Source organism: Ranitomeya variabilis, chromosome 6 (genome assembly GCF_051348905.1).
Source record: "Ranitomeya variabilis isolate aRanVar5 chromosome 6, aRanVar5.hap1, whole genome shotgun sequence".
NCBI lineage: Eukaryota > Metazoa > Chordata > Amphibia > Anura > Dendrobatidae > Ranitomeya > Ranitomeya variabilis.
The window spans coordinates 51,825,070-51,844,757 of record NC_135237.1 but is presented as its reverse complement, the minus strand read 5'-3'; positions in this window follow the sequence as shown (position 1 = coordinate 51,844,757).

Sequence of the window (19,688 nt, the reverse complement as noted above, 5' to 3'; positions counted from 1 at the left end):
TTTCACTAGGCACTGCTCCTAATAGCCAGTTTCCTACTCCACACTGATGAGGGGCAAATACCTCGAAACAGCTGTCTGTGGATGGATACCATGTTTTGGCATAGGAGGTTTTCCTTTATTGGATGCTGCCCTTCCCGTGGTTGTTCCTTCCCGGTGAAAGACCTGGCTATTCATTGCTTGCGTTGAGAAACACGTGATGGTGTCTCTGCGGCTTTTCTACATGCCTTCTTTACCACTGCCACATTTTGAACTTATTTTTTTCATTTTTCTTTTTCTTCTTTTAATTCTTTCTTTATTTTTGGAAAAATATTTAAAAAATGACATAGGGAAGTATACTTTTCAATTCATAGCACCTACTCAACACATTCTCAGTCCAATGGCTAGGACACGGACGGTTATAGACACCGTACTATACAGTTTATTCTTTAACTATTAATCATCATTGGTAATTGAATGTTTTTACTTTGTTATTTTTACTTTGAAAACTAAAAAAAAAAAAATCTATTGAAACAGTTTAGGTTTGTGGCATCTCTGTCTGCGCAATACTTTTTGTTGAGGGAGTAGTAAGACTTCCTTGTAAGGCCCCCATACACATTAGACTATGGATCCGTATACACGGTCCAACCGTTGGCACTAAACAACAAACATTTACCGATCATCTGTCGTTTAATTAGCTTTTTACACAAGCAGAGGTAAACAATCCGCACTGAAATTATGACCACTTAAGGTACCTTCACACGAAGCGACGCTGCAGCGATAGCGACAACGATGCCGATCGCCGCAGCGTCGCTGTTTGGTCGCTGGAGAGCTGTCACACAGACCGCTCTCCAGCGACCAATGATGCCAAGGTCCCCGGGTAACCAGGGTAAACATCGGGTTGCTAAGCGCAGGGCCACGCTTAGTAACCCGATGTTTACCCTGGATACCAGCGTAAAAGTAAAAAAAACAAAAAGCACATACTCACCTGCGCGTCCCCCAGCGTCTGCTTCCTGACACTGACTGAGCTCCGGCCCTAACAGCAGAGCGGTGACGTCACCGCTGTGCTTTCACTTTCACTTTAGGGCCGGCGCTCAGTAAGTGTCAGGAAGCAGACGCTGGGGGACGCGCAGGTGAGTATGTAGTGTTTGGTTTTTTTTACTTTTACGCTGGTATCCAGGGTAAACATCGGGTTACTAAGCGCGGCCCTGCGCTTGGTAACCCGATGTTTACCCTTGTTACCAGTGTAAAACATCGCTGGTATCGTTGCTTTTGCTGTCAAACACAACGATACACGGCGATCGGACGACCAAATAAAGTTCTGGACTTTATTCAGCGACCAGCGACATCACAGCAGGATCCTGATCGCTGCTGCGTGTCAAACTAAACGATATCGCTAGCCAGGACGCTGCAACGTCACGGATCGCTAGCGATATCGTTACAAAGTCGTTTCGTGTGAAGGTACCTTTAGTGCGCATAGGCTGACATTGTTCTTCCCAGTTCTGTTTACACAGGATGGTGCACCACTGAACGATTGTCTATTCTACTGCACAAAAGATTATTTCACCCAGTGAATGAGCATTATGTGATCAGCAGCCTGTTTGCACTGCAAGAAAATCATGAAATGAGCGTTCACAATAATCTTTCAGGGTAAACGCAGCTTAAACTTTGCCACATGAAATTGTCCATCAGTTATTGTGTATGGGGTCCTCTTGGCTCTCCAACAAAGAGATGATGTCAGGCAGAGAAGGACCAGACTTGTAGGATTTCCAATAGCTGATCCTTTTGTTCTCCCTGAAGATAAGCTGCTGCCAGAGAAATGTTCATGTGTATGGGGGACTAGGGAGAGGAGTTTGATGTGTACACTAGCCTTAAGACATTATTCAGACATACGAGTTGTATCCGTTTTTTCACGGATACAACACATATCCATTATTATCTATGGTCCTAGTTTAATGGACTTTTTTTCTGGTATCACAGATCAAAATTATCAATACAAATCTATGAGTCCGTGAAAAACACGTACAGCACACGGATGTTTCCCTACCTGTCTGCATGTTTTTAGCGTCTTTACCCCCCTTTATCTCCCCTTCATGACCAGGCCAAGTTTTACAATTCTGACCAGTGTCATTTTATTAGGTAATAACGCCTTAACGCTGTAATGGATCTCACTGACTCTGAGACTGTTTTTTGTGGCATATTGTATTTCATGAAAGTGGTAAAATTTGTTTGATATTACTTGCACTTATTTGTGAAAAAATCTCAAATTTGCGGATAATTTTGAGAATTTAGCAATTTTCAAACTTTTCATTTTTATGCCTTTAAATCATAGAAACTGAATCTCACAAAATAGTTAACATAAATAAATAACATTTCCCACATGTCTACTTTACATCAGCATCATTTTTGAAGCATAATTTTCTTTTTTTAGGAAGTTAGAAAGGTTAAAAGTTGACCATCGATTTCTCATTTTTCCAGCAAAATTTACAAAACCCGTGCCAACCAAGCATGCCGATACCAAAAATGTGGGGGAAAATTACTGTTTAAGTGCACAGCAGGGCTCGGAAGGAAAGGAGCACCACTTGACTCTTTGAACACAAAATTGGCTGGGATCATTAGCAGATGCCATGTCACGTTTGGAGAGCCCAAAGTTTATAATGTTGAGCTATGAAAATAAAAAATCACTTTATTCCCGCAAAAATATTATTTTAGCCCCAATTTTTTTTATTTTCACAAGGGTAACAGGAGAAATTGCACCATACAACTTATTGTGTAATTTTTCCTTGGCACACTGATACTCCATATGCGGGAGAAAAGTACTGTTTGGGAGCACAGCAGGGCTTGGATGGGGCACCGTTTGACTTTTTGAACGCAAATTAGGCTGGAATCAGTGTTTTGCAATTTCTCCTGAGTATGCTTATACCCGATATGTGGAGAAATATTACTGTTTGGGAGCACGGAAGGGCTTTGAAGGAAAGGAGCACGATTTGACTTTTTGAACTCAAAATGTGCTGGAATAATTAGCGGACGCCATGCCACATTTGGAGAGCCACTGATGTGCCTAAACAGTGGAAATCCCCCACAAGTGACCCCATTTTGAATGCTAGACCCCTCAAGGAATGCATCTAGATGTGTGGTGAGCACCTTAAATGCCCAGGTGCTTCAGAGTAGTTTATAACGTTGAGCTGTAAAAATAAAAAATCATTTTACTACAAAAATGTTATTTTAGCCCCAATTTTTTAATGGGTAACATGAGAAATTGCACAATGCAATTTGTTGTGCAATTTCTCCTGAGTATGCCGATACCCCATGTGTGGGAGAAAACTACTGTTTTACACCCAGAAGGGCTCGGAAGGGAAGGAGCACCGTTTGACTTTTTTTGCTCAAAATGTCCTTGAATCATTAGCGGACGCTATGTCCCATTTGGAGAGGCACTGATGTGCCTAAACAGTGGAAACCCCCCACAAATGACCACATTTTGGAAATTAGACCACTCAAGGAATGTATCTAGATGTGTGGTGTGCATCTTGAAGGAACTGGTGCTTCACAGAGGTTTATAATGTTGAGCTCTAAAAATATAAAATCACATTCCCACAAAGATGTTATTTCAGCCCCATTTTTTACATTTTCACTAGGGTAACAGGAGAAATTGCACCATACAATTTGTTGTGCAATTTCTCCTGAGTACGCTGATACCCCATATGTGGGAAAAAAAACTACCATTTGGGCTCATGACAGGGCTCAGAAAGGAATGAGTGACGTTTTGGAACATAGACTTTGATAGAACAGTCTGCGGGTGTCATGTCGTGTTTGGAGAGCCCCTGATGTGCCTAAACTGTGTAACCCCCCCCATAAGTGACCCCATTTTAGAAACTAGAGCCCTCAAGCAATTTTTCTAGACGTGTGGTGAGCGCCTTGAACCCCCAGATGCTTACAGAATTTTACAATGTTGATGTGTGAAAATGAAAAAAACATTTTTCCCACAAAAATGTTGTTTTAGCACCAACATTTTTCATTTTTACAAGGATAGCAGGAGAAAGTAGACCCCTAAATTTGTTATGCAATTTCTCCTGAATACACTCATACTCCATTAGTGGTTGAAAACTACTTTTGAAGCACAGTGCAAAGCTCAGAAGGGTAGAATAGCCATATTGGATTCCAGATTTTGCTGGAATGGTTTGAGGGTGCCATGTCACATTGGCATCGCCTCTGTGGTGCCAACACAGCAGAAACTCCCATGTGACCCCATTTTACAAACTACACCCCCCCAATGAATTCACCTAGGGGTGCAGTGATCATATTGGCACCACATGTACTTCACAGAATTTTATACCATTGTGCAGTGAAAAAAGATTAATTGCAATAGTACCACAAAAATGTTGTTTTAGTCCCAAGTTTTTACTTTTTGTAAGGGCTAATAGGAAAAATGGACCTCAGTTTGCTTTATAAATTTCGCCTGAGTGCGCCAATACTCTACATGTAATCGGGAAATACGTTTTAGGCACAGTGCAATGCTCAGAAGGGAAGGAGCAAGGATGGTGCAGATTTTATGATTTGAGGTTGCCATAACCCACTGGGAGAGCTCCTGAGGTTACAATGCATCATTACAATGCTGCCTTACTGAAAATGCGACTACTGGGAGAAAATTAACTTATTTCTTCCAGGGAGACGCCAACTTAAAGTTATGGGACTGGTGCCGGGAGCGATTAGTCACTATACTGTGTGCGATTGACCTGATAAAGCGGACGGACTGTCCCCAAAACGCATAGTCCAGTAAAACATTTCTCCTATCTTGACTAAGCTCGTCTCCATTGATAGCAGCGCCCGGACGACACCGCAACTTTTTTCTGTCTGACCCTTTAATATACTTGTGGATAGACGAACACTGAGGCATAAATGGGAAACTTAGTGCATAAATTATTCTACGTTTTTATTTAGTGAGTCTTCCCTATCTTCTTTCTAATGTCCGTGCAGGACAGGTAAGACATTACGTAGTGTGGAAAATGAAATCTGCTTTGGGAATAAGTATTTATATGGATGATTGTAAAAATAATGTACTGGCTTCATTTTCCTAAAAAGAATAATATATTCCTATGGGGGGGAGTAAGAGCAGATCTGCGGTGAGGTAATTGATTGTACAGTATAATTCACTGCAGATGTGAAGCCATGTTGAAGAACTGGTACCCCGAGTTTTACACTTAGTGAAATTACCAAGGAATCCCTCTGGCCACAACTTGTGTTTATGTTTCTGTTGGTAAAACTAACATTAGAAAGTGATGTACAGTGCAATATTATTATATTCTGGCCAATTATAGGATCAGGCCATTATGACATCTGGAATGAAAACATTTTGTAATGTGTTCCCCTTAATGGAGGTAGATGACGTCTCATGGGTTTCCACAGTTTTTTGTTACACCAGAGATTACATGGAAACAAAGATAATGTTAATATAAAACATGAATATTAAATGCAGATGGAAGAAATAGCAACACAATAAGATTTAGCTTTAGATTCGATAAAGTTTTCATAAAGTGTTTATTTTTTATCTGCTTTATTACACATGTGGATAGAAGCCACAAAGGCCTTTACTCAGCACATGAGAGTTGAAGGGGACACAATATTCAAATTCAATAGATTATTCTATGATTTTTTTTTTATATTTCTTACAAGATTAAATATGGTATTCCATGACTAAAAAAAAATCTTAAGAAAAGTTAGAATCCTAGGAAAAAAAAATACCTTATTGATTCTTTGCCACTCCTTTTCCAATACTGCACATGATTGTCTGTCTCTCTACTTACAGTCTCATCAAGTAAGACATATGTGCGCTGCAAGCAATCATGGGGATATGTTGTTCGCCGCTGAGGTCAGTCATTGTCTTCAGCGGTCACATGTTGATCTGAATAGAACAGAAAGTACAGAAATGGCCTCTGCAATTCCTACTTGGTCTAAAAAGACATGTCACTACTGCTGCCGATTATGGCCATAGCAGTGACACACTTTCTTCTGCTATACCCCTTACTTCCTGGGGTGTCCCTAAAGTGAGAGGAGACGGAAGGAGAGAGATAGCGAGATCTGAAGCAAAAGAGACTAAGAGACTGACAGATGGGTTCTGGGATTGGGAGAAAGGACCAGAATTTATAACGCCTAAAGGCAACAGGCCTAAACAGGACTGAGTATGTGAGATGAATAGATGATCCTGGGAGTAATTCCAGAGCTTCAGCACTAGAGAAGATAAGGAAGACCAATACTGGCACCCTGAGGGGAAAGAAAACACGAGTCAAGTAAAGGGCTCTTGCTAAACAAGACTATAGTGTCGAGCTGGGTTGTTGTGATGTAGTGAGAAACAGTGGATACAGAGGACAAGTCGAGAGAGTAAAGGCCCCGTCACACACAGCGACGTTGCAGCGATACAGACAACGATGCTGATCGCTGCAGCGTCGCTGTTTTGTCGCTGTGTGGTCGCTGGGGAGCTGTCACACAGACAGCTCTCTCCAGCGACCAACGATCAGGGGAACGACTTCGGCATCGTTGAAACTGTCTTCAACGATGCCGAAGTCCCCCTGCAGCACCCGAGTAACCAGGGTAAACATCGGGTTACTAAGCGCAGGGCCACGCTTAGTAACCCGATGTTTACCCTGGTTACCAAAAAAAACAAACAGTACATACTCACCATCTGATGTCCGTCAGGTCCCTTGCCGTCTGCTTCCTGCTCTGACTGAGTGCAGCCGTACAGTGAGAGCAGAGCGCAGCGGTGACGTCACTGCTGCGCTCTGCTCTCACTGCACGGCCGGATCTCAGTCAGAGCAGGAAGCAGACGGCAAGGGACCTGACGGCCATCAGATGGTGAGTATGTACTGTTTGTTTTTTTTTACATTTACGCTGGTAACCAGGGTAAACATCGGGTTACTAAGCGCGGCCCTGCGCTTAGTAACTCGATGTTTACCCTGGTTACCAGTGAAGACATCGCTGGATCGGTGTCACACACCGATTCAGCAATGTCAGCGGGACCTCAACGATCAAAAAACGGCCCAGGCCATTCCGACACGACCAGCGATCTCGCAGCAGGGGCCTGATCGCTGGTACGTGTCACACATAGCGAGATCGCTATGGAGGTCGCTGTTGCGTCACAAAACTTGTGACTCAGCAGCGATCTCGCTAGCGATCTCGCTATGTGTGCGGGGCCTTAAAGAGGAAAGGTGAAAAGGGAGAAAAGAATGAAGAAAATTGTGTGAATAAAAAAAAGCTTTGCGTTATTAAGGAAACATTTATAAGACTGTTTACCCACTATCTCTTGTATATATTCCCAAGTTTCCATTAAGCAAACAGTTTTTTCTTTGACTGGTGGTCTTCCTCATTGAACTGTAAAACACCTGGTCCTGGCATACCAGCAACATCGGTTATATGCGACCTGCATGGGCGTAGCACCTTCACAACACAAGTCCACACACCCAGCCAATACCCACATCCTTCATATAAAATTCCAGGGCTCACCCACAGCTACTGCTACATGCCACATTACACTTGGTGTAGTCAGCAGGATCGAGTCTTCAAGTCGGAAGAACAGAGTGATACGGAGAAGACTCAAGTTTCAAAGAAGATGGCGACTGTTACACGGACTAAGATGTTGCGAAACATGAACTTTGTAATGGTGGTTAATGGTGAAAAACTACAAGTAGTTCCTGCCCACTGTGGGACTAGAAGGAACAAAAGGGTGCAAAGAGTTGTTCAGCCCTTCAGATGTTACGCCTACCAGAAGGAGTGTTGGTACTGGAAGTGTCAGCCTACAGCGAGGAGTGGCCACTGTGTTGAGACGAAGAGGAAGGAAAAGGCCTGCCCAGTAAGGTGTGACCTTAGTAAACATGGGGAGGAGATAGAGAAATGGGATGCTGAGTCAGAGAGAACCTTACCCAGTGAGAGATGGAGTTGCGGCGGGCACCAAGTGGTGGAAAAGACAGCACAATTTTTGTGATAGAAGTCAAGGAGAGTACAGTGTGATATGGTAATCAAGTGGTGAATGATAATGGGGAAGTGGGAGTATCTGTTTGCAAGAGAAGGCCTGGCACTTAGTGAGCCATCCGAATAGAAGTTTGTGCGAGGATGGTCTCACCAGTTGATGGTGCTGTTGGAGGAAGAGATGAGGCCAAGTGGACTGATGGGGAAGGTGACCAGGTCCACTGAGGAAAAGTCAGAGGCTAGACTTGAGCCAGAGATTGGGCCCCTGACCATGGCTTCATTCATGGCTCGCTTGAAGGGCTTAGTGCCTGGAGGCTTTATGGGCCCAGACACTGGTGTTGACCTCAACATTTTTCCCAATCATGGATAGACTATCCCCACATACTACCAAGGCACGGTGGATAGCAGACATGAATCGGGACAAAAAGGGGAAGAGAAGGTACAAGGAAAAGAGAGGAATCCTCTCCACATTCCCAGGAGGAAATAGTAGGCCAGTGAAGGAAGATGGAGTCGGGAGCTGAAAAAGGTCAGTGTTGTGCTTGTTGCACCCTCAAGTCTGGAGAAGTTACGAAGTTCCAGGAGGACCAAGCCCAGTGGAACAGATGAGTACCTTGCCCGCGGCTACTGCCCCGAGCCATGTTACACCGATCCCACACCCAGTCTTGGCACTTCTAAAGTCCACCTCACCTTGAGAAAGCATTCCACGAAACGCGCATCGGGGCGTTTGTGGTATGTTGGACGGGCATCTGACTCTGATATGGAGATGTCTTAGACTTTACATGCGATACTCTGCTTTGCACCTTTTGCACTGTTAGCACCTTATGACCTGTTATATTCAGCACGAGTAGGACGCTATATACAATATCTCTGAGTGAGATGTGTGCTATTTAAGTCTCTGTACTATCCCATAACCCATTATTTTCCCACTCTACCATGTGTGTTTTACTTGAGTACACTCTTTTCCTCGTACCTTATGTATGTCAATTAATATTTTAGTGAATTTTTGTACTATATACCTTTCAATAAAATTTATATTTTTATTATATAGCTCTCTTTGAGTGGTGTATATGGGTACTTGTGATCCAACCTTTTGGCTATGAATTCTCAACACACCCCTGTTGTAGTTTAATTTGGGAAATCACTATTATGGTGAAGGTTCCTTCATTACCAATATGTCTTTGGACATGTTTGTAGTTAAAGTCCAACAGAGACCGTCTGGTGACAGCTTTGTAACGGGAACAGTCGGGGTGAGTATCATTAAGTTATCATTTTAAATTTCAGAGACTGGATGACCCCTTAGGTTATCACTTAGGACCCCCATACATATTAGATAGCTAGTATTGACTCATCAATCGTTGACAGGCATAGAGTACACAGAAACTCTCAGCCAAGCATTTTTCTGTGGGTGAGATGGGGGAGATAACTGTCTGAGAGAGCCGCTGCCAGAATAATCTAGCAGAGATTTTTCTCCCTACCAAACTAAAGGATAGGCTATTCATATTTAATTGTGCCTATCTGACTCTCCTCCAACATCATTCGTTGGGAGAATTAGGAGGCCCCCACACACATTAAATTGATGGATGATTCTGCTGATATAGGTGGGTTTGCTTAACTTTATGGGGGATCTAATGTGTATGGTTCACATTGCTTGCCATTTGGAGGTCCAGAACCTTTATTAGTGGATGGTTTACATTTTCAGCAAGGATTGTCAAAGTGCATGCATATTCTTGCCCTCAAAGTAATGCTAACTGACAAACACCATTGTATGTCGTTTGACATACCCATGAATGTAAGCAATAATGTATATATGAATTAAACTTAAGTCATTTGCATGTATTCGGGAGTAGAATGGAGTCTGCAACTCAAGAACCTGGGATTCTTCCCTGTTATGAAGAACATATATTTACTATGAAAGGGGTTCTTATTGGAGAACTCAGAGAAGTAGAGAACTTGGTTACTTGCTGACTTGCAAAATCGCAGTGTTGGACTACATTGCATGGAAAATGTTGACATGTAGCCATGAAAGGAGTAGAGTGGTTGTCCTGATTGAAAAGCAATACAAATGATGGGGTTTTCAAACTGCAAAAAAATGGGTCTGCTGAACACTCATGATGATTTTATGTAATATATGAATAGCTGCTAGATGCTTCTGTAGCCGCATAATGCTTAATATTTCTGGAGTTCTAGAATGGTTTATAGGATAAACCTGCATAGTTATATTATCCTGGAGATGGGAGTAAATGTTATAAAATAAAAAAAAACATTACCCACTTTTTTACTCCCTCACAGATCCAAGCACATTCACTGACTAGTTTGTTCACATGCTGCCAGCAATGATGTACTCTATTCTGCAGTGATGCCAGTCATACACCATGTGACTGATGCGGACACTAATTGATTGCAGTGGTAATGAGCCAGAGCGCAGGTACGCATCACACAAAGACAGACGGCAGTCACTAGAGAATTTCCCCAATTCGTATTCTGGTGAATCTGAAAAATGGTTCACTGCTTTAAAAAAAACCACAGGATATTCACTAGGCTGTGATCTTACACCGACTCTGCTGCTGCCACACCTTCCCAGTCGTCCACATGGGTCTTCAGTTGTTCCATTACTGAGGCCAGTGTTTGGTGTCACACAGTCACGTGTGGGGAGATAAATCTCATTGACTTCAATGAGGGACATGGCCACTCACACAACTGTCTGAGGTTCGGGGAGCTGCTGGAGCTGCAGAGGCAGTGTAAGGATTCAGGTGAGGGCCATGAACAGGTGAGTATAAGGTGTTAAGGTATTTTTTTTCTTTTATTACTACCCTCCATTTATTATACTTTGGGGTTGAAGAGATTTGACCCCAATACGGGCACTTTAGCTTCACATAGATTTTATTGAGACTGATGAGTCTGTCAGCGAAATTGAATAAATATGCCTGAAACTAATTTTGGGAGATTTTTCCATCTCTGGTAAAGTCATGGAGTTTTTCTTTTTCATATAAATACATTAGGTAGAACATGTGGTCACATAAGGAATTAATCATATCTTATGTTTCCATCGGAAAATAATCCTGCAGGTTTAATCACATATCTGATTCACTGTAAATATCATTAATTTTCAGCCCCGCTCAGATCTGTCTTGTTGTGGTCATTATCCAGAATTACTCATGTCTGTGATAGATTTCTACTCTTCATTGCATTTGCAGGTTTATATGAAATAATCGGATATACACGGTTATTGTGTATCGCTTGCACTCTTCTCTCTGATTGCTCATCTCAGATTTTCTGTCATCCATTACGGTAATACGATCACTTCAGAACACCTTAGTATCCACTATATATACCCGAGCACATTACTACCACGTGCAATGGATTTACACATACGAGAGACATATGGAAATCATTTAATTCGAAAACATGGAAATATTTACAAGAAATGTCATTTTGTGACATTTACTCTTAATGCGCTCATATTGATTTGGATTTCACAATCTTGATTGCAATGCCAAGGGCAATTATTATTGACTGACATGTTTTTGAGTCAGTCCCAGTAACTAACTTTAACTAAACATACACTTATTTTACCCTATGTAGGGAGTATTAGAGTTTTGCTGAAATATCACATTAGGCGCTATGTTTACAGCTATGACTCAATCTGCTAGGAAGGAGCAATATTTCTAATGTATACTGTGAAAGGCCCTCATACACAGACTAAAGCCAGTTGAACACATTGATCTCAGAAAAATTTGCCAACAATCTTAAACTGGCCATACACATTAGATGTCTGTCGACTCAGCGATGCATCGGCCAATCGTTCGGCCGACAGCCATCTCAGCCAAATCTCCTATACACAGGAGCGCTCATTTTAGAACTTTGCTAAGGAAGAACAATGTGATCTGCAATCCAAAATTAGACATGCGCAATTGACATCAGCCGGCTGGCGACCCGTACTCATTAGACCGTCGACCGAATCAGTCGATATCGGCAGGTTCAGCCACCATTAGTCTAATGTGTCAAATAAGTTCACCTTGATGTGTTTGGATGGCTTTTACTTTTTTTTTAATCAAAATTATATTAACTAAGTATCATATGTTATTTCATGCACTATTGATTCTTATTTATTTATTGCAGGGTATTTGCTCATTTTGTTTTTATCTTACAAATGCTTCCCACAAAATTAGAATATCATCAAAAAGTTAATTTATTTCAGTTCTTCAATATAAAAAGTGATTATATAGCGTCATTACAAACAGAGTGATCTGACAGACACCAGACCCTCTGCATCACACTCCTGGGATATCCCGGGACTGCAGCATTGCCCCACCTCTGCCAGCTTCCTGAGGAAGCCTTTGCAGATGTTTTTTGTTAATTATTCTAATTTACTGAGATAATGACTTTTGGGTTTTCATTGGCTGTAAGCCATAATCATCAACATTAACTTAAATAAACACTTGAAATACATCACACTGTTTCTAATGAATGTATATAATATATGAGTTTCACTTTTCTGTATTGAAGAAAATAAATAAATTAACTTTTTCATGATATTCTAATTTAGTGAGAAGCACTTGTAGGTTTTGTCTGTTTAGTAGCCATTGGGAACATGCACCTACACGTTGCTTGCATGGTTAATGTGTGTGGGGGCCTTAAAGCTCCCCATACAAAATGGGAGTTGGCCGTCATACACAGGAGAGCTCATTCGGCCTAGGGCAGCCAACATTAGTCTAAGGTGTATGGGGGGGCTTAATATGTATGGAGGCCACCAGACTCTCCTCGGGAAGATGTTCAATTTCAACAACTGATCCTTGTTGCCTCTGGAGATAAGTCATTGCCTGATGAGTCTGGCTGTAGCTCTCTCATAGAGATCACAGTAGAGCTTGGTTGAGCATTTCTGTGTATGGGGGGGAGTTGGGAAAAATATTGTACAAATAATCATTTAGCCAACAGCTATACATTTATATGGTAGGATCTGACTGCAATTAACAGCCTGTGGGAGTTTTAATTACAGCAGAATTCTACCTACCCTACCTGTATCTTCGTTTTTTCCTATTTTCTAGAGCAATTAAAATGACTTAGATTTCATGTTTACATACTATAGCACTACAGAATGCAACTCTATTTGTTAGTTATGCATGGAAATGGCTATTCTTAATAAGCACCTGTACAAACCACTTTTCTGTTGGAAGTGTCGGTGTCAGGACTCTGAACATTTTTTACCTTTTGTTCATTACTGCCCTTTTCCAAGATGGCGTCTTTGGTCTCATGTGCATTGTGTCTCCTACTATAAAACTCCACCCCAGCCTTCAGTCTGTGCTAGAGTATTCTGCCTTGCATCCAGCTCCTGACCTCTGATTACTCCCTGGCTATACACCTGCTCCTGTGAACCTGTGTGGTGATCCTGCTACTCTGCCCTGAGTTCCTGCTGCATACACCAGTTTCCAGTAATCCTCCTTCATCTGCTGTTCGTGTTTACTTCCATCTGCATTTGCTGGACATGTAAGCTTTTTCTGCTTTGCAAAAACCTGAGACTATTAACCAGGCCTCCCTGGTTGAGCTTAAATATGATTTGAACTGCCCAATAAGAATATCTATCTGTGCCTGGACTAAGACAAGGATTTATTTGTGTCAAGTATCCTCAAGAATAACTGTGCTTCATAGACTTTCTGCTTTATTGCATTTTCCTCTGAAGTTTCCTATAGACTGCTAAGCTGCGTTTATTATTTGCACCAAGTGTTGTGGACTTGAGTTTCTCTCTGCACCTGTTTGAATCACCGTGTGATAATATAGACTTTACCACTTATAAAACTGTGTCCTGTAGTTGTCTTGTCCTGAGTTATCCCCTATAATTATTACAGTCGGTCAGTCTTTTGATCTTTATAGATAGGCTCTCTGACTGAGCACCCTGCCCATCAGCCTGTGGCGGTTTTAATTACAGCAGGATCCCACCCATATAAATGTAGGCTTGAGTCTAGCAGAGGAATCACATTAGGATAGGTTTCCAGCAAAGAAGATAGCCTTGCCATGGCTGCTAGGCATGCATGAATTGGCCAAATTATGTGATAAGTATCTTCGGCCAATGGTTCAGCTATCTCTCTTGACTCTCCCTTAAAAGAGCTCTCGCTCTACTGTGTTCTCAACAAAGAGCCATTGTCAGACACCTTGTGGAAAACAAAATTATTGGTAGTCCGAACTCAAACATGCAGGATCTTAATCTTTCCTAACACAACTTGTTCACGAAGAGTCGGGAGGCACCCATACGCAGTAGACTACAGTGAGTTTCACAGAATGGGTGCACCACTGGAGAAGTCCTGAAGATTCAGCTAAGAGGATGTAATATGGAAGAAAAAAGTCATACTTCACTGGTTGAATGAAGTGGATTAGTAAACAATGAGGTTCAAGATGTTGAACTGTGCCTTTGAGTGCAGAGCTTTGCAGGTGAATTCTGAAATTAATCTTACAAGAAGCAGGCAGCCCGTGTAATCAGCCATGGACATTAGAGTAGGTTAGTACATCTGTCACCAGATTTCAGATTAGAATGACTGTTTAATCCTGATATTAAGATGAACATTTTAGGAATCCATTGAGAGCTTTACTCGTTTTAATATCAGACAAGTACAAATTTTTAAAAATTCTACTGCCAACATAGATTTTCACGGTAAATTCACCAGCATCATCACGTCTACAGATCTGGTTAGTAATTATGCAGTTTGTATTGAATGAATCTAGTAACAACTGCGCATGATCGGAAGTGAAGAAGACGTCCGATCATGCAAAATGCGCCTCTTTGAAGTCGGCACGCGTACACCCGGCTTCAAAGGATCAATGCAGGTGGGGAAAGAAGTTGCACACATGCGCAAGGTATGTATAGTGCTGGCAATGATGCCGACACTTGTAAGTCATGTTATCACGCCCACAGGGGTGTAATAATATGCTAATTGGGCCTTCATTTACATATCATAAACTGACTTTAGAAATACTTTTGCTAAATATCTTTTTATGTGTGTAATGCAATAAAGGGACTGTTAGGCAGGGTATTTAGCTATGTAGACCCAACTGCTGGTGGTTCTGGGGGAACTGGGGACCTGACAAGTTCCCTTTAAACAAGTCATTGTGAAAAACTGTAGGTATTCTTAACGAGCACTGAAGAGGTTTTGGTGTGTCGGTAAATAGTAGGGGTCCTCTATTGCCATTTGTAAGGTGGGGGTGTTATTCTGTTATTGATCTTTGTAGAATATTTTGTTAACTAGATGGTGGCACTATTCTAACGTATCGGGTATTCTAGAATATGTAGGTAGTATATAGCACAGGCTGCGTACTATATTGCACAGTGACGTAGTATATAACACAACCGACGTAGTATGTAACAGAGCTACGTAATATGTAACACAGCCACATAGTATATATCATAGCCACGTAGTGTATTGCACAGGTATGTAGTATATTGGTCAGCCACGTGGTATATAGCAGAGCCATATAGTACTGTATATAACATAGCCACGTAGTATATTGTAGAGCCACGTAGTATATTGCACAGGCACGTAGTATATTGCACAGCCACGTAGTATATAACACAGTCACGTAGTGTATTGCACAGCTATGTAGTATATTGGTCAGCTACATAGTATATAGCAGAGCCATGTAGTATATAACATAGCCACGTAGTATATTGCAGAGGCACGTAGTATATTGCATAGCTACGTAGTATATTGCACAGCCACGTAGTATATAACAGAGCCACGTAGTATATTGCACAGTCGACGTAGTATATAACAGAACCGACACAGCCACATAGTATATTGCACAGCTACATAGTATATAACACAGAGCATGAAGTATATTGCACAGCCACATAGTATATTGGACAGTCACGTTGTATATTGCCCAGCTACATAGTATATAGCACAGAGATGTAGTATATAACAGAGCCCACGCAGTATGTAACACAGCCCACATAGAATATAGCAATGTGGGCACTATATGCGTGGTTAAAAAAATACTTAAAATAAAAAATAAACATATACTCACCTTCCGAAGGCCCCTTGAAGACCTGGCGCCTGTGTGTGGTGCATGCGGCAGCTTTCGGTCCCAGGGTTGGTATGAGCGCAGGACCTGTGATGACGTCATGGTCACATGACCGTCACGTCATGGCAGGTCCTTCTCGCATAGCATCCTTGGCACCGGAACCTGCCGCTTGCACTGCCGAGGACAGCGCGTGATGTCGAAAGGTGAGAATAACCTTTTTTTTTAAATTATTATTATTTGTAACATTAGATCTTTTTACTATTGATGCTGCATATGCAGCATCAATAGTAAAATAGTTGGTCACACAGGGTTAATAGCAGCGGTAATGGAGTGCGTTACACCACGGTATAACGCGGTCCGTTAACGCTGCCATTAACCCTATGTGAGGGCTGACTGGAGGGGAGTATGGAGCGGGCACTGACTGCGGGGAGGAAGGAGCGGCCATTTTGCCGCCGGAATGTGCCCGTCGCTGATTGGTCGTGGCTGTTTTGCCGTGACCAATCAGCGACTTGGGATTTCCGTTACAGACAGACAGACAGAAAGAGAGAAGTGACCCTTAGACAATTATAAAGTAGATATGCAGTATCTTGCAGTAAAGAAATACATTTTGGAACAAATCAAGCCACAAATGTCACTAGAAGCAAGGATCATCCAACTACAACTTGCCTACTTTGGACACATCATACGAACAGAGCAATCACTGGAAAAGGACATCCTGGTTGGAAGAATAGAAGGAACAATGCAGAGAGGAACACAAGCTTGATACTACCAAGATAAAGATGGAGAAGACCTTGTTGGACCTATCTTGGCTTGCACAAGATCGATCTTCCAACAGTTTGTTCATCCATCAAATCTCCATGGCTCGAGATCAAACCAAAGTCCATTACAACAAAAAATACAATTGTGAGATGACACATAATGGGATAAAAGAAAATGTGGAGATTAAGTGGAAGCTCTAGAACATTTTTGTTTGCCTATTCTGTGTTTAGTTTTCTTTGAAGTTCTAAAAATGTTTGTCCTGTGCAAGTGTCAGTCATATGTTTGCATTTAAAAAACCTGCCACCTGCAAAAAACTAAAAATTCATCAGCGTTTATAGTGATTGATGCTGCCACCTAATGACCATTTTTTTAACTAAGTAGAGCACATGAAAGCAATGTTGTAGGTGATTTACTGTACACAGATATACAATAAGCATAAGTATAATGAAATTATTGTATAGGTTTACAGTATAATAACCTTCTGTTCTTGTATATCTGGATGTCCAACCTGTGAGCCACTGAATAGCGCTACAGGGAATTCGTAATACCAGACACAATTTTGTAGGGCATAATATTGTTTGCTTTTTTATATGTGAGACAACCCTTTTAAATTAGTATTCCATAATGTTTTCTCTATTTTTTTCTCTATGTTTTCTGTGGAATCACCAGCTTAATTTCTTAGCAGAGAATACTTTATCGTGCTACTATCGATTATGACAAGCTGAAAGTTGGTAGTAAGGCTAGAGTGACTTTTGCATTTTGCCATTGAGAGTATTCCCTGGTAACAATGAAAAACAATGCCACAGACAACCCATTAATGGTGTGATGATTGGTAGATATCCATGACTGTTTCCCATAGGAAAACATGAAGCATAGGTGTCCTTCACACATCTGTATAAAACCCGTATGTGACAAAACGGTAGCGGTGCTATCAGTGTTTACCATCAGTGTGTCCGTTTTTACCATCAGTGTGGTCATCAGTGTTATTCCGGTATGGATAAATAAATAAATGACAAACCTTCTCCTATTCTTTGCAAAGTTAAATATGGACGGCACGCGGATTCCATCCCTGTGCTGTACGTGTTTTTCACGGACCCATAGACTTGTATTGGCCCTTGTCAACTGTGCTGCCGGTAGAAAATGGAAATTTGAGCAGCACCATACGTTATAATTGATACATGTGGTATCTGTGAAAAAACAGATACCACATGTAATGTATGCACGGGTGTAGTAGGCCTAAATTAGAGGTGTAGGTAGCGGCTCAGTGAGCATAGGGTGGACTTGGGGCAAAACACATCTGAGTGGGCCCCTAACCAAACATTGCTACCAGTTCTGTAGAATATATGAGATTACAGTACGGTACAGTATGGTGACTTACATTTGGAGTCATTCACTTTGCCCATCTTTTCCATGTGTTCCAGACCGCCATGATGACTTCTTCCAGCCATGAGTCATCTGCAAATTTTACAATAATTTCTTACATTTTCGGCACCGTGCCCATCTATTCCCAACCTGCACATTCTGTTGATTCCCAAATGCAGAGATTGTTGCTGCTCTATTTGTCCCTATTACTGCACCTTCTGTGCAGCAGGGTAACAGCTCTCCTCTTAGTACCCTACATAGTAATAATGCCCCCTAGTACTCTCTAGACAGTAAAGCTGTCCCCTAGGAAATATTCAATCCCCATTTAAGCACAATGGAAAGAAATAGTGCTCCCATATTTCCCCTAGAATGTAATAATGCCACCTATTTACTCCTTTGATGGATATAACAAAGTCAGCTAGAGTAATAATACCCCCTTAGTTCCCACCATATATAATAATTCTTCCTAAACTCCCCATTTCCAAATATTAATGCAGTAAGTGTCCCACCAAAAGTTAGATTGCTGCATGATTCCCCCCACATACACTAATAATGACCCCTTACAAAAAAAGTAATGTGCATCAGAAAATTAGAAAAGCAAAAAATCATATCAACATAACCAAACCCCAGATCTCTGTAAATGAAGTAGGCACTGAAAATAATGCCATCTTGTCTCCTTCAAATTTGTAGGCACAAGTTATTCTGCATCCTTATCGCTGTTACTGATACAGGTACTGATAGTCCAACCTCCAAGTCTCTGTCACTTACAGTCATGGCCGAACGTGTTGGCACCTTTTGAAATTGTTCCAGAAAAAGTATTTCTCTCAGAAAATTATTGCAATTACACATGTTTTGTTACACATTTGAATAAAATTAAAAGCTTTGGCAGGAGATCCAGGAAGACCCCACTTCTGACACAGACATAAAAAAGCCAGACTGCAGTGTGTCAAAATGTACATGAGAAAGCTAGAATCTTTCTGGGAAAGTGTCTTGTGGACAGATTAAACTAAGATAGAGCTTTTTGGTAAAGCACATCATTCAACTGTTTACTGAAAACGGAGTGAGGCCTACAAAGGAAAGAACACAGTACCTATATAGGATACTGGGCCAGGGCTGTAGTCATGGCCAAACACTCTGGTACATCAGTGCCCTGGCCTTTTCTCACCGCAACACATTCTCCATTTGTCAGCATACCTGTACCTTCAGGTCCAGCTCCTTCAGACTCTCTCTTTCCTTCTGTGGGAGATCCTCTCCAGATGAGTCAGGAGAAACTGAGACACAGTCCAAGTAAACTTCAACAATAACATCTTTTCTGATTCCGTTACACAGCACATCCAAAGACTTCACATTCTTGACAACGGGTTTCACAATACAACATTCCTTTTCTTTCCCTGCACTTCTCTCGTGATAATAAAGCGTGGGCCTGGGTCGGACTGTCTCTGACGGTCCCTCAGTAAGAGATGCAGCTCTGCTACGGGAATGCTTCCCTCAGTCTGTTTTGCCCCAGACACGAGATCATTAATCACCGGAGTATTATGCTACTGAAAGAGAGTACTGCCCTTCTGCTCTGCCTTCTGCCCTTGTACGACATCTTTACTGTTCGTACTCACTGCTTTCATGGGGAC